The sequence below is a fragment of the Hylobates moloch genome, unplaced genomic scaffold, assembly GCF_009828535.3.
Source record: "Hylobates moloch isolate HMO894 unplaced genomic scaffold, HMol_V3 SCAFFOLD_3, whole genome shotgun sequence".
In the NCBI taxonomy this organism is placed as follows: domain Eukaryota; kingdom Metazoa; phylum Chordata; class Mammalia; order Primates; family Hylobatidae; genus Hylobates; species Hylobates moloch.
The window spans coordinates 8,397,076-8,418,903 of record NW_026652278.1 but is presented as its reverse complement, the minus strand read 5'-3'; the positions used below and the strand labels follow the sequence as shown (position 1 = coordinate 8,418,903).

The window sequence follows — 21,828 nt, the reverse complement described above, 5'->3', positions numbered from 1 at the left end:
GGGCACAGGACAACAGCTCATTGGGGACTTAACTGCTACTTTCTATAAGGGAACCTGCCATGTGGACACATGGGACTTGCTCTTTTCCCAAAGCACTGGGAATGGAGGCTGCACCAAGTGCAACTCAGCCGCCTCCTGCTTCTTATCTCATAATAGAAAGCAAGCGAATACACACAAGACAATCGTCAGTTATTTCTGGAAGCAGCAAATTCCAACAGATCTCTTGCTTTTAACTTTAGGGCTATAAATGCCAATTTACTGACCAATTTGAAGTGTAATAAATTGTATTCCAGTGGCAGAGACCAAGTGACAGCCAGCTGGACATGCCCCAAATGCACTCGCACTGAGATGCAGACACACACTGTGGCGACTCGAGGGGCTCTGCCAGGGCCTTCTGCCAGGTGAGTCACAACAATGCTTTCCAAAACAGCCGCGCAGGGGTCAGGGGTCAAAGCCACAGCTCAGCACAACACAAAACCCTGACCCTATCACGTGAGAACGCGGGTGGGAAGTCCCAGAGCTCCTAACCAACGTTCGTCCGATGCCACCTTCCTGAACCTTCCTTGCAGCTGGAGGGGACCACAGTCAGCACCAGCAAGGGCAGGGTCCCAGGCTGCTGGCCTTGACACTTGGTCCCAGCTATATGGGCTGAAGTATTTCTTAGCATGAGAGTGTAACCATCCCCATGACGTTTCAGGCAGAGGTGAGGCTGATGGAGGAGGCAAGAAAGGTCTCCCATGTGGTTTGGGGTATGTGGGATTCTCTAGAGGGAGACCTGACTGCGGCCTGGGGAGGAGGAGCTGCTGCCCATCCTCCTTCTGGAAGGGTCATGATCTGAGCACTTGGGAAGCCTCTGACTGTCACCAATGTGCTGGGTGAGGTCCAGATCATTAACAGCTGTCCCCAGTATCCCCGCTTTTGAGTCACTGCTCTGGAACTGCATTCTTTACATTGATTAAAGAAGGCTTGATGAATTTTGGCCAGGCACAGTGTCTCACGCCTATAAGCCCAGCAGTTTGGGAGGCCGAGGCGGGCAGATCACCTGAGGTCAGGAGTTTGAGACCAGCCTGGCCAACATGGTAAAATCCCGTCTCTACTAAAAATACAAAACTTAGCCGGGTATGCTGGCAGGCACCTGTAATCCCAGCTACTCGGGAGGCTGAGGCAAAAGAATCATGTGAATCTGGGAGGTGGAGGTTGCAGTGAGCTGAGGTTGCACCACTGTACTCCAACCTTGTAACAGAGTAAGACTCTGTCTTTAAAAAATAAAAAAAAAAGGAGGCTTGAATCTCAATTGGGAAACAACATTTAAGGCCCACTCTATTGTCTTCTGTATTTTTTCTTCCAAGGAATACAATTAAATCAGTCTTATTTTAAGAACACCACCACAACCACATACACACACACAGAAAAAGTGATTCTCAGTGATCTAGCAAAAAGAAAGAGGAGAGATAAAAGACAAAAGTGAGGCCCCAGCGGTAGAAATGAGGAGGATGATGTATGGTCATCAGTTATGCAAAACATTAAGAGTTACTTAATCAAAAGGTCAGATTGCAGGTCTACCAGGTTTCTGTAAGTTAATGGCTAATTTCGCAGCAACGAGGCTGAAAAGGCATCCGAAAGATTTATGGCGATAATTACGTGATTTTCAATAAAAGAGCTACCAAAAAGCACAATTTCCAATCACGTAAATAATTAATGTAACATCCCTGAGATACCAAACCCTTTCAATGATTGGGAAGTTCCCCCAAAACGGGGAATGACCATATCGGATCAGTCAGGAGATGGAGGTTGTCCTAGAATGCGTGGGGTTACCCTTGAGCAGATCCATGTGGATGTATTTTAAAAACTGGCTTTGCTAGTGTTGGCTTTTTTATTTTTGGTGAGACAGGGTCTGCTCTTCACTCAGGCTGGAATGCAGGGACAAGCTCATGGCTCACTGCAGCCTCAACCTCCCAGGCTCAAGCAATCCTCCCACCTCAGCCTCCTTAATAGCTGGTACTACAGGTATGTGCCAACATGCCTGGCTAATTTTTGCATTTCTGGAAGAGATGGGGTTTCACACCATGTTACCTGGACTGGTCTCGAACTCCTGAACTCAACTGATCCACCCACCTCAGCCTCCCAAAGTGCTGGGATTACAGGTGTGAGCCACTGCGCCTGGCCAGTGCTGGGCTTTCTGAAAGGCAACCACACACAAAAAGAGTCCCTAACTGTAGCCAACTTAAGAGTTATTGGAGGGGGGATGGGGGGGGGCAAACCTATCAATCTGAGCTTTTGTCCATCCCCCCCACCCACAAGCGACTCTAGGTGAGGCTGACCAGGGAGGCTCCGGCCAGCAATTGTCATTTGCCCAGGCGCAAGCTCTGATGGTCAAACTGCAGTCTGGCCCCGCCTTGACTCTGTTTTAAGAACAGAATTCCACGTCAGCTGCATCATCCAAGGAGGGGAAGAGAATTAATCAGTTAATTTTTGTGAAGACCTCGGAGATGAAAAATGACAGCATTATAATCTGAGGCAAGACGGGTTTCACACCCTCCTCCCCCAATCCCCGAGTGAGGCGTAATCATTCTTTTTGCTTTCCTTTGAATTTTAATTTGTATAATTAGATGGCTTCCTGAAAAATTGATAAGTAGAATTTCAATCATGCAATCAAAGGAAAGATCAGCCATCAGCTTCCACAAATGCCAACATTCTACTATTAAAAAAAAAAAAAGAGGCAGACTCCCATGTCTGGCTTTTTTTGGGGGTGGGGGTCACGCTCTGTTCTGGCCCTTCTGTGGGTTCCTTTTTGCACACCCTGGCCAGTGGCACCGACCCATGTTTAGGGCTGGCCATCTTGGCTCCCAAGGCCACCAGCCTCTGGGTCTGGTCTGGGCAGTGACCATTGATTTGTGTAGCCTCAATCCCCTCCCCCGATATTTCTTGTGCAACAAGAATGTATGAAATTTGACATTTTCCTCCTTAGCCCTCCCAAGGAGCAAGCTATTTACGAGGACTCAATTAACATAACCATCTTCCAATGACAGCCACAGGCCTTCCTTAGAGCTGAGCTGCACACAGCAGCCTCCAGCTGGTCTCCATGCTGAGCAAGCCAGCACCCCCAATCCACACTGGCTCTGGGCTCCCTTACATCATCACAGCTCTCTCGGTGATGCCTGCTATGAAAACCAGGCTCTGCCTTTATTTTAAACCAGGCTCCACTCATAAATCAATTTTTCCCCCATAAACACCACACGATATGGGCACAAATAAGGAACAAAAGCAGAGGGAACATGTTTCACTATTCTATTTCTGCTGAAATTGTTCCTCAAACCATGCGAGGGGCGGAATTGTGGGTGGAGGGAGTTCTAGACCCCACTCGTGGAATGAGCTTGGATGAGCTGTTCTGGAGACTCAGGCTCCTTGTTTGTAGAATGGGATGTCACCGTGATGTCCCAGAGTGGCAGTGAGGACCAACCAGTGAGGATGTGCACAAAAACACTTGGTGGGAGCCTGCAGGTCTCTGCGAGCTGCTCCTGCCTCTCCTTTGACACCCCCTTGCACACTAACCCCCACAGGGAATAATCATTCCCTTCTGGCTGAGACTGGGAGGTAAACCTCAGTGCAGTTCAAGGTCAACAGAAAAGCTGTACCTTTTCAAAAGGAAGAAGAATGCCCTGAAGCCAAACCTCACAAGAAGAAACACTGCCTCCTCCCAAAAGGAAAGTTATGGGTATCACAGGCCAAACTCCAACCAAAGATCAGAAACATGGACCTTAAATTTTATTTGCTTTAAGTGAGGGCTGTGATCTAGGGCTGAAATATTTGGTGTCAAGAAATTCAACTCATTTCTGAAGATGAACAAGGCTTGGAAAAAGAAAGCCACTTGGAGATACTTGGTTGTTTCCAGAGAGGACAGGTATGGAAGATTTGTTCCGTGGAGTTATCACAGAGAATGTGAGATTTCTGAAGAAATGACAGAACAAAAAGGAAAACGGCACATTTTACAACCCCTTGCTTGGCTATTAAACTCCAACACATCCAGAATCAAGGGTGGGGAAAGAGGAAGATTCCCCTCATCAAGCACAGTCTAAAATCTGGGCAGGTTAATTTTACTCAATGACCATCACCAGCAACTCGCCACCATCATGAGGTTCTCTACCAAGCGCCCTTAGGTTACATAGCACAAAAACCCAGCCCATCAACTCAGTTTTATAGATCCTCTCGATTTCTTTTCTTTTTTTTTTTTTTTTTTTTTGATTTTTTTGAGAAGGAGTCTCACTCTGTCACCCAGGCTGGATGCAGTGGTGTGATCTCGGCTCACTGCAAGCTCCGCCTCCCGAGTTCACGCCATTCTCCTGCCTCAGCCTCCTGAGTAGCTGGGACTACAGGTGCCGCCACCACGCCCGTCTAATTTTTTGTATTTTTTAGTAGAGACGGGGTTTCACCGTGTTAGCCAGGATGGTCTCGATCTCCTGACCTCGTGATCTGTCCGCCTCGGCCTCCCAAAGTACTGGGACTATAGGTGTGAGCCACCGTGCCTGGCCGACCCTCTCGATTTTTTTTTTTTTGAGACGGAGTCTCGCTCTGTCGCCCAGACTGGAGTGCAGTGGCGTAATCTCGGCTCACTGCAAGCTCCGCTTCCTGGGTTCATGCCATTCTCCTGCCTCAGCCTCTCCGAGGAGCTGGGACTACAGGCGCCCGCCACCACGCCCGGCTAATTTTGTGGGTGTGTGTTTTTAGTAGAGACGGGGTTTCACCGTGTTAGCCAGGATGGTCTCGATCTTCTGACCTCGTGATCCGCCCGCCTCGGCCTCCCAAAGTGCTGGGATTACAAGCGTGAGCCACCGCACCCGGCCTGACCCTCTCGATTTCTTGACTCCACTTCCTAGTCTTCATCAAGAATAGGCAGCTGAAGGGATTTATAGAGTAAGTGCATGCCTCTGACAGTGCCTTTCTTCAAAATGAAACTTCTCTCAAATCCAGTTAAACATGATGATGGCTTTCAATTCTTTCAAGGAAATCTACTTAAACATTCTGTTAATAAAGGCAGAACAAGTTTCACAATATGCTCACAAATTAATATCATCGTAGTTAAGCAAGTCCTGCCAAAGTTCTCTGAGTGTGTCCCTGGAGAACTCAGATCTCATTGTTAAGCCTGAGTGGGGCGTGGACTTTATGTTTGAGAGGTTGAGGCGATCCAATGCAGGAAGAAAAAATTCCCTGCAACCCAGATGGCCACATCGATGCACAAGGTCCACCACCCCTCTGAGCCTGGGATCCCAAAAGACAGCACTCATTCCTGGAAAGCTTCCTTCACCGCAGCCTACAGGGCCTCTCAGTGCACCCGCAGGCTCATCTAGGAGCCTGTGCGACCGCTGTGCCAAGTTGAGGAGGCAGCAACAGTCCAGGCGGCAGCGACACCCAGCTCCTTGCACACATAGCCGAGGATCCTGCTGGTGCGGTGCCGTCGGCACATCTGCAGATTCGGTGCCAGTTAACAGTGCCTTGAGAACGCCAGCCCACCAATGACATCTGCCCAGAAAACACTCTGACTTTTCATCTGGAGTTAACAGAGCCACATGTGCTCAGGCCAACTCAAAAGAGCACATTCCATAAGCTTCAGAAGCCAAACTTGTGCAACAGATGCCTTTCTTAGGAAGAGAGCTGGGCAGAATCTTCTGAACAGGTGATGAGCATTTTATTTTGTAAACTACACTTGGAAAAAACTACTAAAAACCAGATATAAGCAGGGCACAGTGGCGTGTGCCTCTAGTCTCCCTCCTCGGAAGACTGAGACGGGCAGCTCTCTTGAGGCCGTGGTGTGCCACGATCGCACCTGTGAATAAAGCCACTGCACTCCAGCCTGGGCAACCCAGCAAGAGCCTGTCTCAGACTTTTTTATTTTTTATTTATTTATTTATTTATTTATTTTTGAGACGGAATCTCGCTCTGTCGCCCAGGCTGGAGTGCAGTGGCGCAATCTCGGCTCACTGCAAGCTCCGCCTCCCGGGTTCACGCCATTCTCCTGCCTCAGCCTCTCCGAGTAGCTGAGACTACAGGCGCTCGCCACCACGCCCGGCTAATTTTTTTTTTGTATTTTTAGTAGAGACGGGGTTTCACCGTGGTCTCGATCTCCTGACCTCGTGATCCGCCCGCCTCGGCCTCCCAAAGTGCTGGGATTACAAGTGAGAGCCACCGCGCCCGGCCTGTCTCAGACTTAAAGCAACAGGAAAACCAGATATAACACAATAAATGTCCTAAAGGAGTCAGGGATCAGTGGGTCAAAAAGCACTGGCCCAGCCTTTGACTAAATGGCAACCGTAACACCACAATTAATAAGAAAATTACTAAAACTGTACTTTAAGGTTAAGGAAGGAAATGAAGTTTTTTCAGAAAATCAGGATAGGAAACGAGCTTAATGGAGCCAATTTTCAGAACAACAGCTATGGACCGAATGCTTGTGTACCCTAAAATTCTTCCATGTTGAATGCCGAATTCGTGAATGTTCAAACCCTAATTCCCACAGTGATGCATCTGGGTGCTGGGCCTCTGGAGGTGATTCACGAGGTTCTGCCCTCAGGAACGGGATTAGTACCCAGTCCGTAGTACCCAACAGATGATCTCGCTGCCCCACGCGAGGACACAGCCAGGAGGTCTACAGCCAGCAAGCAGGCCCTCCCAGATCCTGGATCTGCCAGATCATCTCCTAGGCTCCAGAGCTGTGAGAAATAAAGCCACTCGGTCGATGGTATGTTTCTTACAGAAGCCCGAACTAAGACGATGGCTGAAAGTGAATATTGCTTCCTGATTATTTATTAATTTTTACAAATTTAGTTTTACATTTTTGGGTATTAAGAAGGTGTCTGACTTCCTATACACTACCAATAAAAAGGTGCACAGGAAAATCTCCCTCTCCAAGAGCCCCCATACCCCATGCCCTAAAGGTAACTAGCAGGACCCTTTCTTTTTTATTTTTTTGAGACAGATTCTTGCTTTGTTGCCCAGGTTGCTGACTGCAACCTCCACTTCTCGAGTTCAAGTGATTCCCCTGCTGTAGCCTCCCAAGTAGCTGGGATGACAGGCACACATCACCAATCCCAGCAGATTTTTGTATTTTTAGTAGATACAGGGAATCACCACGTTGGCCAGACTGGTCTCAAACTCCTGACCTCAGGTGTCCTGACCCCTCGGCCTCCCAAAGTGCTGGGATTACAGGCGTGAGCCACCAAGCCCAGTCGTGACCCTTTCTAATATACACATTGAAGCTTCACTCTGGTTCCACCATCAAAGAAAGACTGGGGAGCTCATATTTCCCCAGGGAGCGCCCAGCAGCCCAACCCCAGAGTGACTTGGTCACACCCTGGTCACATGCCCTTCGTCAGTTCCAAGGGCCCCACCCTCTAATTCCCTAGGGCTGATGCAATGCAGGCAACCCAGCTGTGGCCAACACAGGGCTACAACGCACTTCCGACACCCCAAGGCTAGGTATGCTACAGAATTCACAAGTGCTTGGGTTTAAAAAAAAAAAAATACAAGGCTTCCACAATCTATTACGGTGTACCCCCCAAATCATCTAAATGCCTGTGCCAGAACAGATAATCATACTGACCCAACTGGATTAAGAATATAAAAAATAGACTCAACCATTTAGGGCAGGTCAAATTCTACCACTATCAGAGTATTTTAGAATTCGGATACGAGGGCCAGGCGTGGTGGCTCATGCCTGTAATCCTAGCACACTGGGAGGCCAAGGAGGGCGGATCACATAAGGTCAGAAGTTCGAGACCAGCCTGGTCAATATGGTGAAACCTCATCTCTACTAAAAATACAAAAAATTAGCTGAGCTTGGTGGTGCACGCCTGTAATCCCAGCTACTGGGGAGGCTGAGGCACGAGAATGGCTTGAACCCAGGAAGTGGAGGTTGTAGTCAGCTGAGATCCTGCCACTGCACTCCAGCCTGAGTGAGAGAGTGAGATTCTATCTCAAAAAAAAAAAAAAAAAAAAAAAAAAAAAGAATTTGGATATGAGACTAAGGAATGTGGATCTGTGATTCTGTTCTGTCCATCTAACTCCCACCAAAACATTCTTAGGGGCTTTGAAATGACCAAAAAATTAAAACTGAAGCCCCTATAAGCTACACAGGGTAAGAAACATCAAAGAAATGTACACAGCAAGTCTCTGAGCACATGGAGCCAGTGCTGGGAGAGGGCACACTATGAGGCTCTGGGCTGCCACACAGAAGGAGGTGAGCAAATCTGAAAACCAGGCTTTCCCTTGGCCAACAAAGCTGAGTAAATCCTCCCGTTTTGGTTAAGGGTTGTTAGCACACGAAAATACATTTCCTCATGTTAAATGCAAGACTCCAAAATTCTAAATATTTTCACTTGCTAAAAGCTATAATCAAGAACAGAAGACATGAGCAGAAAGAATTCGTGATTTTCCTAATTGGTTGTTTGATTTGTGTCATAATGGAAATTAAGTGTTGGTCTTTGTTGCTAAAGAAAATGAACCATTCCTGTGTTTAGGAATTTCACACATTTTAAAAGCACTTGTCTGTCTTCCAAATATGCCTTAAAAATCAACAGTGTATTAGTTTTAATAGTGTTATTTAATAACATAGGCTAAGCAAAACAAGGGATAAAAGCAAATAAGCAAACAAACTAAATGACACCTCTTATTCCTGTCTGTTTAGACTTGAGGAATCAGGAATGCAGATTAATTTTTCCTTTTCTAGTTTTCTCTTTCCTACTCTGGCATGAAAATTTTGATCTGTAGCGGAGAAGGCTGGTTGAACAGATTAAAAAAAATTAGTGATCTCAAATTTTATGCAGACAGAAGTGGTTCCACCAGAAAACTCATCTTTTGTTACATACAGTGTGCAAGAAATGATTCCAGAATGTTTATATCTGAACGTCATGCAGAGAAAGTATCCAGAACGTCGGAAGGTTCTCATGTCATGCCTGCAGAAGGGCACTGGGCCATGGTAAGTAAGGCCACTCCTGTGCCCCCCAAATCACCAGGGCAAAATCTGCAGCCTGTGATACAACTGGGCACACACAATGCATCTGCTGTGTCCAACATGGTGTAAAAGCACAGGGGACTGATGGCCACCTAAGAGTTTTGACCCTTAAGGACTTCCAAAGGCAAGAGCCACCAAGCTACACTTCTTGGAGAGAAATATCTGGAGGTTATATGCTAAACCTATGCAAAACTGAATACAATTTATTAGACTATGTATTCAACTGTCAATTATAATTATATTATAGAACACTGTTATATGTATCATATAGTATATAATAAATTATTGAGATACTGTTAAACACTGCTGTCTTAGTATATGAAATGGGGGAAGATTTAATCCTCTTAAGGTAACTTAATTATTTAGCTTACACTTAACACATGAATTGCCCTTGTATTTAAATATCAAATAAAGGCAATTATAGGAACTAGCTACTTATCAAACAAATTGCAATGATGAGATATGAATTTGTAAAAAAATCTTCAGGTTAGATTTTTAAGATGTTTGCCTTTGGATTTTGCCTCAGAGAAGCCTGGAATCGTTGACTGATTTTGTGGGGCCTCTACTGTCCTTCGGGGAACCCAACTGGCCTTCTGAGATCCCAGCCCACTCATCTCTTGACACCGTAGGGTCCAGAATGCTCGTATAAGGACATGCTCTCTGCAGTCTCTGCTTGCTCACAAAACCAATGGAAACCCCCACATGGGCTGACCTTTTCCTGCCGCAGCCCTTCCTGGGAGCTGGCCCAGCCCAAGGGAGGCCTGGTGTCCAGCAATGGGGCCCTTTGGCCAGCAGAGGGCACTGCACACCCTGCATGGCCTTCCAGAGGCTGCAGACAGCTTCTTGGCCTTGAGTCACCATCCTCATTTCTATCCCAACTTGAGCTCTACAAGCACCTGGAGAAAATAATTTCAGCTACTTCTAGAAGGGAAGGCCTGGGCCCACGGATGAGATGCTGCATTTCCCCAAAAGTTCCAGATGTGAAAGAGGCAGAAGGTCTCACCGTTCCAGCAGCAGATGCTTCGTTTCTAGGAGCATGATATGCCAGGGGAAAGGGGATGCAGCACCAGCCTCTACCTGTTGTTTATCTCCCGAGACGCTAGCTGGGGGTCCCACTTTCACAGCTGAGTGACTTGAGGTACAGGCCAAGAAGCAGGGAGGCTCCCTGCCCAGGGTGTGGGGTCCCCGACCCAAGGGATCCAGGGGCCACCCTGACAAATGATTTTTCCATTATGTCCGGTGATATCAACCAGTCAGTGTGGAAACTGGAAACAACTTGGCAGAGGTGGAACACACACCGAGAGGAAGGTGCTGGGGAGGGGCCGGCTGGGCTGGGCTGCTCCACAAATGCCCGTTAGGCTTTTACAAATTTTGTACAATTTGTTCCAAATGACAGCCTCTGGGGCACTAGGTACACCTGATCAACAGGCGACTGCTCAATTTGACTCAACACCAGGATCAGTTTGCTGTGAGACAAGTATGATCTCAAGATATACAACTTTTTTTCCCGGTAGACACTAAATTAGAAAGGAAAGACGACTTTTCCAACCTTCCCCAGGGATTCTGGCCAGAATGCACATTAATGTGCTTTCTAGCCTCAATTTGTCTGCCTGAACATGAACACACACACACACACACAAATTTGTCTGCCTGAACACGAATACACACACACACACACACACACACACACACACACCTTTCACCAAGTTCTAAGATGCTGGCCACCTCTTCTCCACACTGGCAGGGCACCTGACAGTTTCCGGTTGGAGAAGAATGGGAGGGGCTGGTGTAGCCCACTAACGCCCCACTACGGGAGACACGTGCCTAATTCAGTCCCCACTGTCACAGGACACTCTTTCTTACCATCATTTCAAAGCTGCCACAGTTGCCACAGCAGCAGGGTGCCACTGGGTGGCATAGCACATGCTTGGCCTGACTTGGCACAGGATGCCTCTGGATAGACCCCACACACGTGCAGATCCTGGGGAGTCCCCACCTGAGCTCCGGTGTCACCTCCCCCGGGCAGCCTCCAGGATGTGCCTCTCCAACTTCTCTTCATGGCTCTGATGTCACAAATACCTCACAAGCTTGCTCCAAGTCACATTTAGTGGGACTTGCTTTCACTTTCCCAGACGAGGTTCCTCTGTACAACCCACTCCAGTGTGGATCCCTCAGCAAGGAATGAGGGCTACCTGGTGGCCAAGGAGAGGTGGAGACCCACGGGCATGGTTGAAGATGGTGGGAAAGGGGAGTTCAAGCTGGACGGGCAGAGATAAGCTATCAAAGCAAACGCTGGCTGGGCTGCCAAGTGTCTGGAGAGATTATCTCAAAAACAAGCAGGAACAGCTCCCTCCAAAGAGGCCCACCTGTTGAAGGAGTGGGGACCCAGCCTTCCAAGTTCCATGCCAGCCGGGTTATAGAGTCAAACCAAATCAAGACTCTTAAGCCACCCTGCTCCAACTCTTCTGCCCAGCCTGACGTGACCAGGCCAGTGTGGCCACCGCCCCAACGCACAGCTCAGCTCCCCCAAACCCCACGTCTGAGGGGCTAACCGTTTAGGACACCAGGAGTTTGGGCATGTAGTGGGATAAAAGTGTTCCAGGCACCTGGGGTGGCCCATCCTTCATTTCAAGTAAGGTGTCACTCATGCAAAGATTGGCACCCAGGAGAGCCAGCTCAGACCTCAGGAGTGGAGGATTATGTTTGCTTTATGAGGGCAGATACTCTATGCCTGGGTCCTTACAAGTATACACATTCCATAATGCGTCTCTATCACCAAAAGCTGCTCTGCAGCATCATGGGGCACCGGTACCCTGTCTCCTGCGAGAGGTCATGGAAATGATATGTAGAAATCAGAAATCCCTAACTCCAGAAAATCTCTAGATTCAAAAGCACCGCTTCCCAGACCTTATCTTTTCAACCTGAGTCATGAAGAGAAAAACCTTAGTCTTATCCACAGCTATTTAATAACATGAAATAAAATAGCTTGCAGCTATTCATTTTGCTTAACACGGTTTTCACGTGGAAGACGGTTGTGTAACGGAAACCCAGAGGGACGAAGGCTTTGTTTGGTATCCATGACTGCACCCAAAGGGAGAGCGGGCGCCTCGCAGAGTCTGATGGGGAGGAGGAGGGTGGGACACTCGCGTGTCACACAAATTCATCTTTGCCTATCAAATGCCGGGGAAAGAAAGGGTGGGGGTGGGGCTCAAAAGAGCTCTTTTGTTTTTGTTGTGGGGTGTCGCTGGGGTTCAGCTGTCTTCTTGAATCATTTCACCCGTTTCATAGTGGCTTCCAGTCCCGGTCTCCAGGTCTCTGATGAGTATACCACCCCATTTTAATATTCATCATAGCTCAGAATGTTCCAGGCTATAGCTAAAATACACGTTAGTGGAAAGAGGTTGCTGGGGAGGAGTAGGCCAGGCTCCTGATGAGAATCTTCTAGAGAACTGCAACCTTGTCATAATGAACTGGGGTCCTCACAGGCCTCCTGCACCGAAATCCTCTAGAGAGGGAGACATTTGGATGAGGAGGGTGGATGGTGCCCATGAATACAATCACCTATGTGGAGAATTACAGCTCATCGTGTGCTACCATCAGGGATCCTAATTTTACGTGAAATCGCCATCGGAGAACTCTTGACAAGGTAAAGGCCATTTAAAAATCTGCTCTGAGACATTTTATGGGGATATTGTGCACATGAGAGCCCAAGCCAGACAAATAAACGGGAAAAAAGGTCCGAGGACGCAGGATACCTGGATCCCAAGTTTATGTCCTCACCCCAGACACCATGCGAAAATGGTACACGAAGACCCTCAGGGAAAGGCAGGTCCCTGGAGGCCCACCCCTCATGTACTTCCTGCCATAGCCATCCAAGCCTGAACATTTAGGGTCTTGATGTCAATGAAGTCCACAAAGCAATTAAAATACCTTTTCAGGCCGGGCGTGGTGGCTCGTGCCTGTAATCCCAGCACTTTGGGAGGCCAAGGTGGGTGGAAAACTTGAGGTCAGGAGTTCGGACAAGCCTGGCCAACATGGCAAAACCCCGTCTCTACTAAAAATATAAAAATTAGCCAGGTGTGGTGGTGGGCACCTGTAATCTCAGCTACTTGGGAGGCTGAGGCAGGAGAATTGCTTGAACCCAGGAGACGGAGCTTACAGTGAACTGAGATCACACCACTGCACGCTAGCCTGGGCAACAGAGTGAGACTGTCTCAAAACAGAAACAAACAAACAAAAAAAACCTTTTCAATTAAATGCCCGCAGATCACACTGACTGTTAAAAGGTTGAATTATGGACCCCCCCCCCCCAATTATGTTAAAGTTCTAAGCCCCAGGACCTCAGAATGGAACCTTATTTGAAGATATGGTCGTTACAGTGGCAATCAAATTAAACAGGTCATTAGAGTGGACTCTAATCCAAGACGAATATTCTCATAAAAAGGAGGACATTTGGACACTTAGACACAGACGGGGAAGACGATGTGAAGAAGGCGTGTAAAAGCTAAGAAGACAGGCCTTCTCTCAAATCCTTGGAAGGAAGCACCCCTGCGGATGCCTTATCTCAGACTTCCAGCCTCTAGAACTCTGAGAAAACACATCTCTGTCCTGGCCTGTCTGTGGAACCTTCTTTCAGCAGCCGGAGCACGCCAACACACGCCAACAGATGGGAGGCTCGCACCTATCCATCGGGGTCTGCGCTGCTGAGACCTGCAAGCTCAGGACCACCATGGCAGTTAGCCTGGTTGTGGTGCAGGGGCAGCAATCTGTCCAGAATCCTGGCTTTATTAAAAAGCGCCACGTCAACCCAAGCCTGCTTTATGGGGAGAGGCAACCTTCACCCTCCAATCTCACCCCGGACAGCTCAACACGCACGGCCTGAGGTGTGCCCGTGGCCATTTCCCAGCGGTGGTCGGAGGGGCTGCAGGTTCCAGAGCTGACCCCCACAACACGCAGGGAGCAGCCTTCTGGGAGGCTCAGACCGGTGTTCACCAGGGGAGTGACCCAAGAGGGAATGTTCTAACCTTATTTCCCTTAAGCTGCTTTCTGTGCCCCATGTCTGAGATTTCACTGTTTGGACCATCCTGCCTTTGTGTTATCTGTGTTAACAACACCCAGAAGATTCCACCAGCCTCATGCCAGGGTTGGGAGATCAAAGAAAGGTGATCTCCACACGGCCCACAGAGGAGGGAAGATCCGATCAAGAATGCCCTTGGGGTCTAGCAGCAAAGAATGGTGGTCGTGCCTTCGAACGCCTCAGTCCGGGCTTTGTGTATCGTGGTGTGGGCTCCAGCGGGAACCTGGGGTCCACAATCATAGGCACCATCGATTCCTGCTTGGCGGCAGCCCCAACACACTCCCATGGGAGCCCAGACCGAGCAGCCACTGGATCTCAGGCTGGAATTGGGCATTTGGATCAACTCCATTCATACGGCTTTGGGACAGCCACGTGCATCTCCACATTTCCCAAGTTAATGGGAAATTTTGAAAAAAACTTTTCTGACTGTCAAAGCATTCTCTCCGGTCCACTCTCAAATTCTTCCCCCAGAATGAAGTTTATGAATACGCATCACGCAGCATGCAGCCGCTGACCCTAAGTGTACTTATTCTTCAAAGTACAGAACTTTAGGAGTACAAAAGGCTTATTGGAAGAGAGAGAGAAAAAAAAAGAAAACAAAACCCCACAGAACTTCCAAGACAATTCAAGCATGAATCCACGAGGCTACCGAAGCCAAGGCTGCCCCTCAGGGCAGGTGCAGCATTCTCCCAGGTTTCTGGAGTACGACTGGGGGTTCATCTCTGGAGGGCCGGGGCTCCCTCACTTCCAGGAAGGATCCAGTACATTGTCAACACTGGGGACACAGGAACAGGAGGAGACCACTGAAAATGACCCGCCACTCTATCTTTTGAATGGCAACCTCACTGCCCGCCAAACAGAGAGCAAGAGGACACAGTGGCAGGTCTTTTGCAGTCCAGGTTCTTGCACATCAGGTGGCTGTAGCCCCTCCTGGCATCCCCCAACACAGCAGTGCGAGGAAGGCCCTCTGTTCCTCTCCAGGCCCCTTCCAGAGGTTCTCCCAGGGAGGACACCCAGGGATGAGTGGCTCCTGGGCTCAGCCTGCTCCACTCCCAAGGCCCTTGGGAAATCAATAGGCTCAGCTCGAGAGAGGCAGAGAAGGGGTGAGGCTAATAGGTTTTGGTTTTTGAAAGGTCTGAGGTTAGACCCTCTGGGCTTCAGCACCTCAGATGATGCCAGGGTGAACATCCCAGACATGCTCCTGAAGATGGGAGCGGAGATCTCAGCCCAGAGTCGAAGGTGTAGACGGGTCTAATGATGTGGGAAGAGAGGACGGGAAACAGGAACTTCACTTGGAAAAGGAGAGATGCCACACAGTTCCGAAGGGCAGGGCACTGGCCATAGACTGCCCTTCACGCCCAGCTCCACAAGAAACCAGGGACCCAGCAGAGCATCACATTCCACACAGGGACCCTCACTGAGGTTGCACACACATTATCTCAGTGACCTTTCCAGCCCCTACAGGACTTCTGGGGACTCCGAAGCCTGAAAGCTCTGCACAGCCACCCCACTGGTGACATAGGCGTGCCCACAAAACAGTAGAGGGCCGTGAATTAAGGGCCATGGAGGATTTCCCGAATCACTGCCCTTCCCCAGAGGCCCACTGAGAGCTTTCCAAGCTGAACATGACCCTCTCTGTGACTGGGGCAGATCCCATCTGCACTGTGGATGCCAGAAAAAGCATCAATCCCATGGCCCCCAGGGACCCCCAACCTTTTGGAATTCATGTCCTTGTATAAGCCCTGCTTCTAAACAAACAGCATACACAGGTGAGGGGATGTCACTTCTGAGATTAGGTTGAAAGAGACTGTGGCTACCGGTGTGGGCATCCTCCCATCTTCCCTGCCAACTTCCCTCCCTCCCGCAGAGGCCAGTTGCCATGTCAGCTGCCCTAAGGAGAGACCCACGGAACAGGAAACTGAGGCCCTCAGTCCCAACAGTCCATGAGAAGCTGAACCCTCCCTGAGCCGGGCCTTCAGATGAGACCACAACCCCGCTGACATCCTGACTGCAACATTGTGAGGGCCCTAGCAGGAGGCACCCAGCCAAGCTGTGCAGGTTCCTGTCCCACAGACAGTGCAAGACAATAAATGTTGTTGTTTTAAGCCTTTACACTTTGAGGTAATTTGCCACACAGCAATTGATAACGAATATAACCCTTTACACAACCTATCACGCTGACTATGGTCACTGACACAGTACAGTTCATCAGAAAAGATAAAAACAGTAATACATTTGTAATGCATGGCGTCAAGTTTATACTACCTACAGGACAGAGAACACTAACAAAAAACAAGCGAAATCCTCTAAATCCTCCGCTGCCTAGGCTGACATGAGGTCTGTGATACATCCACTTCTGTAAACTCTTGGAGTAAATGCTATTCTCCTCACATCAGCAATGTGCACAGGCTGAAGGAACGGAAAGTCTGTTATGTTCACTTACCCCAGATGCTTAAAATAAATTCCAGGGCAACGCTCAACATGCACAGAGTTAACTCAGGCACCCTGGGGTCCCCACTCTGACTCACGCACACCCATAAATCTGGGGAACATTAAAAAGATCTATCAGAGCCTGGGCCCCACATTAAGAATGCAGCCTCCTAGACCCCCCTCTGAATGGTAATTCACTGGGTAAACAGACCTTCTTGCTTTCTTTTTCTTAAAAGTGGTCCTTGAACTGCAGCTACGATTAAGTCTGAGCTCTCAGTTAGAGAATAAGAGCATGTCGGTAAATATTAAAGACAGTCTGCACAGAGGTTCAGGGCACAAACACAGCCGCTCCTGAGATGGGGAACGCCATCAGCTGCGGCAGGAGGCGGCCTCATCTGCAACACAAGGGGCAGAAATGGGAAGGCTGCAAAAGCCACGCAGGTGCCATGCCCTCATGTGCCCAGATGCTTGGGTGGCCCTGGATGGTTTCCTACCATCACGGCATTTCTGGAGCCTTCTGAGACTGTAGAGGTCACCAAATCCAAACTTCACACAGAACCTGAGACTCAACATGGCCAGTTCACCTCCTAGTCCTATGTCCTTAGGTCCCCGATGTACATCTCCCACTCCCCCAGAAGCAGCACTGCAGAGGCTTGTGGAGCCAGATTGAGCCACACCAGCCAGATGCAAAACACGGCTATGTCTCACTAAGCCACATCCCACAATCCCCGAACCACACTCCAAGGGAGAGCTCCCCAGAGCAGACAGAGAACAGCTGCAGAAGCAAAAAGCCAGACTAGCATGTAAAGTCATGAAAAGAAAAAAATCAAAGAGGCAGGTAGACACCTACCCAACTGTTAGCAGGGGAGTCCCTCTGAGGAGTGGGACTGTGGGAAGGAGGAGGCTCCAAGAGGCTGGAACACTTTTTAGGTGCACGTATGACTTTAAAAGCAGCTAACTGGCCAGGCGTGGCAGCTCACACTTGCAATCCCAACACTTGGGAGGCCGAGGTGGGCAGATCATGAGTCTAGGAGTTCGAGACCAGCCTTGCCAACATGGTGAAACCCCGTGTGTACTAAAAATACAAAAACTAGCCGGGTGTGGTGGCGCGTGCTTGTAGTCCCAGCTACTCAGGAGGCTAAGGCAGGAGAATTGCTTCAACCTGACAGGCAGAGGTTACAGTGAGCTGAGATCACACCCCTGAACTCCAGCCTGGGCAATACAGCGAGATTGTGTCTCAAAAATAAAATAACTAATAAAATAAACAAACAAAAGCAGCTACCACTTCTAGAATGCTCCATGTGTGACGAGAACTATTCTAAGCGGCTGTGAGTGGTAACTGACACAATGCATAAGCAGCCAGCAATTCCATTCTGCTGTGCTGGTTCGCATAGTGAAGGCGTGCACGCCACGGAGGAGGACACGCCCAGCACAGATGTCTGTCAGCTCTGGATGAGGCTTCAGGTGAGTCCCCAAAACCTCAGGTGCAGGCAGGATACACACACTCCCCCTCCACCCCAGATGCCTTCAGAAGAGTGTGCCATTGGCTCTAAGGAGCCCAGGAGGCCCAGATCCTGTGAGATAACATCAGAACACAGCGGCCCAGGGTCAGGGACATCTGCTGAAAACTCACTCCCTCTAGTCACCCACCAGCCCCACAGCTGCTCTTTGTGCCTCAGCTTCATGGAAATGACCAACGCCGTCCTCCCGCCTCTAGAACGGCCACAGAGTCAGGTCAGATGACAGTCTGCGCTCTTAGTCGAGGGATGTTGGCTACAGAAACTTCCACGGCCTTAGGACCTCCAACTCCATAGCTCCCAACCCCATCACGGGCAGCAATGCGGACAGGTCACACAGGTGCCATGGGGAATGCCTCCTGGGGACCCACCTCCCAGTCCGTGTCTGGCCCCAGTACTTGAGGAGCTGTGATCAGAGCATGTATCCACAGGCAGAGCTCTGGAAGGCTCTCTCTGAGGGACGTGTTGAGCCCCTCACTGCATTCTCCATCACACCTTCCCGAGGAAGACACAAGGGTCCCTCTGTTCCCGGGATACACAGGATAGCCTCCAGCCATGGAAGCATGCCTCTCTGCCCTCTGGGTTGGGCTGCGTTCCCCATGCCAGGTCCTGGGGGCAGGAGGGAGACAGCAAGGCCAGAAGGCAGTGCAATCTTATTCCCAGAGAGGCACCCAGGAAGGGTTAAACGGATTGTTAGCGACAAAACTGATGAAAACGACTTCAACACAATCTGATGAGGTCAGCGAGTAGAGAGGCCCTTAATGACACTTGTAAGAAAAAACATCTGTTGGTGTCAAAAGGTCAGCAGGAAGTGAGTGGGATTTACGTGGCTGGGATTGGCCAGACCAGCACTCCTCGAAAGAGAGACACACACATGGCTTAACTTAGCCTGAGAGGAACAACAAAAACCCCTTTCAATTGTCCTGTGACCAGCCCCCGCCTCCCTCTCAACAACAGGCCAAACCCCGAGCTATGAAATCCGTCTGGGCCCCTGACTGGCATTTAGCTCTTTGTCCATTCACTGGCCGGCCACTGAGGCCCAGACTCCCCCCGACTGAGTCTTTTGGGCATGATGTTTTTGCCGTGAGTGTGTATCCCTTTTCCAGGCCACAGAATCTCCAGCTTGACTTTTTCCTTGGAACACTACGAGGGTCACTTGAATAGCAAATGTTTCAATAAATCCATCATCACAAAAACCAAAACAAGAAGTTTCTCTGGAAAAACAGGAAGTCCCGGTACACAGCATGGCTTAAAATAGGGCTCGTTTCATTTGTTGACAAAACTCTAGCCTCTGAAGCCTCTTGGAGTTTTGTCTGAGATCCAACTTACCTTTTAAATGCTCCTTCAGTAAAAAGCATCTCAGTGCCTCAGGCAACAGACTGGCCTGGACTTCGTTACACTCTGACGCAGGTCACAGGTCTGGGTCCTGGCCGTCCCAGTTCCTGTCCACAGGCCTCCAAGAGGGTCTCAGGGGAAGCCAGGCTCAGGGCTGCAGCAGGAATGAGGCCTGGTGCTTTCATGCCATAACGAGCTGAGTGGCGGGAGGTACTTTTCAGCCTTCTCCTCTAAAGCATTTCTAACTTGGAGGCCTCTCGGAGTTAGTATTCTGCTTGTTCTTTATGAACTGTTACAGAGTTTTACAGGAGCCCTGACTGGGAGAAACTCTTGGACTGTCACCTGAACTTGACCACTGTGCAGTAGGCAAAGTGGGGGTCCCAGTTGCACCCAGCCAGCCTGGAATATGCAGCTGCGCCCTCCCCAAAGTCACCCACTATAAAGAATACAGGCACCAGAAAACTCCAGAAAGATGTTAAAAGTTCTTTACGCGATACGATTGCACACACAGTGCTGCGTCCTCACAAGATGCCTCCTGAGCACCGTCCCGTAAAGGTGCTCTCACCTGATCTAACCATTCATTCCTCTCCCGCTGAGTTTTGCCTTTTCCAAGCTAACTGCCAAGGATCTGGAGGACAGTGTTCACACAGCGAGGCACGGGTGTGTGTTGCAACTACTCCTGTTGAAATGTGAAGCCATGGCCGGGCGCGGTGGCTCACACCTGTAATCCCATCACTTTGGGAGGCTGAGGCGGGCAGATCACCTGAGGTCAGGAGTTTGAGACCAGCCTGGCCAACATGGTGAAACCCCATCTCTACTAAAAATACAAAGATTAGTCAGGTGTGGTGGCGCGGTGGCTCACACCTGTAATCCTGGCACTTTGGGATGGCGAGGTGGGCAGATCACCTGAGGCCGGGAGTTCGAGACTAGCCCGGCCAACATGACGAAACCCCGTCTCTACTAAAAATAAAAAAATTAGCCAAGTGTGGTGGTGCACACCTGGAATCTGAATGTCTCAGGACGCTGAGGCAGGAGAATCATTTGAACCCGGGAGGCGGTGGCTGCAGTGAGCCAAGATTATGCCACTGTACTCCAGCCTGGGCGACAGGGTGAGACTCTGTCTCAAAATAAAAAGGCACAGAGAGATCAGAGAATCAAGCCTACCAAATTCTTCACACGGAGATTCCACCACCACCAAAAGCAAATCTCCGCGGTCAGGCAGGTGACAAGGACCTTCAGGAGATTTCCTTACCACTAGGATGGGCAGGGGGAGGCTTCTGCGTGGATACTGGAGGCTCACTGCGTGAACCTTCTGGGGACAGCACTGTCACTTTTGTCTCCTTTGCTGGTGCTAACCAAAGTGTGAGCAGTGGCGGTGGGAGGCATGTTTAAGTAAAAAGGAGACACAGCTATGCTAGTTGTTTCAGGATCCTGCTGGGTTTTGTTGGTTTACAGAGGAGAAAATCAGCTGTATGAAGGTACATGAGGGGTAAGACATATGCAATTTCACTTCAGAAATGTGAACTGAGGCCGGGCATGGTGTTTCACGCTTGGAATCCCAGCACTTTGGGAGGCTGAGGCGGGCAGGTCACTTGAGGTCAGGAGTTCAACACCAGCCTGGCCAACACATTGAAACTCCGTCTCTACTAAAAATACAAAAAATTAGCCAGGTGTGGTGGCGCATGCCTGTAATCCCAGCTACTCGGGAGGCTGAAGCACTAGAATCACTTGAACCTGGGAGGTGGAGGTTGCAGTGAGCAGAGATTGCATTACTGCACTCCAGCCAAAAGTGACATTATTTAGATGGAATTTACTCTGGACCCAAGGCTTGTCACCACCGACCCATCCTGACCCACACCTGACCTGGACCCATTAGCCTAATGTCCACGCTAAGATTTTCACACCGTTTTTTGACGTTGGCCCCAGAAGCCATGCTCCAAGGCCACTGACGCTGAATCAGTGGGGAGCTCAGTGTGCTGCCCCCTCCCCCTGCCAATTTCCTGCCCCACCCAGCTCCAGGAGGTGGAATTTGTCAGCGTTTGTCTGAATTCACTGGGAGTCAGGAAGGAGCCTGTTTGGAGCTTGTGTTGGGTCTAGCTTTGCTGATCTTTTTGGGGGAGATACTTAGGATGAAATGGGGTAAAGGACAGAAAAGCCTCACCCGCAGGACCTCGCGTGTTACCCACGAGTCTGACACACCTGAGCCTGCCCCACTGCCCATCCCTGGAGTCATCCTTCCCGGGGGCCAAAGGCTCTTCCATGTCACTGAAGTTATCATATGGCGGGCAGATTCGAACCGTCTATCCCAGTCACTCTTTTGAAGAGTGAACAATATGGAGAATGTGAACATATGTGGCCACGCAGCTGATGTACACAAGCATTCCCCACAGCCATTTATTTTAAGGCACCGTGTGCTATTTTTATCCTCCACAGAAACGCTGCCAAGGGAATCCGCAGAGGAAAAC

General features: G+C 49.5%; 1 protein-coding gene across 11 annotated transcripts in view; it reads right to left on the bottom strand.

Annotated features, from left to right (window-relative positions):
* The window catches only part of CTBP2 (C-terminal binding protein 2), a 177,594-nt gene that overhangs the window by 54,555 nt on the left and 101,211 nt on the right, over positions 1–21,828 (bottom strand). The window lies entirely within an intron of this gene.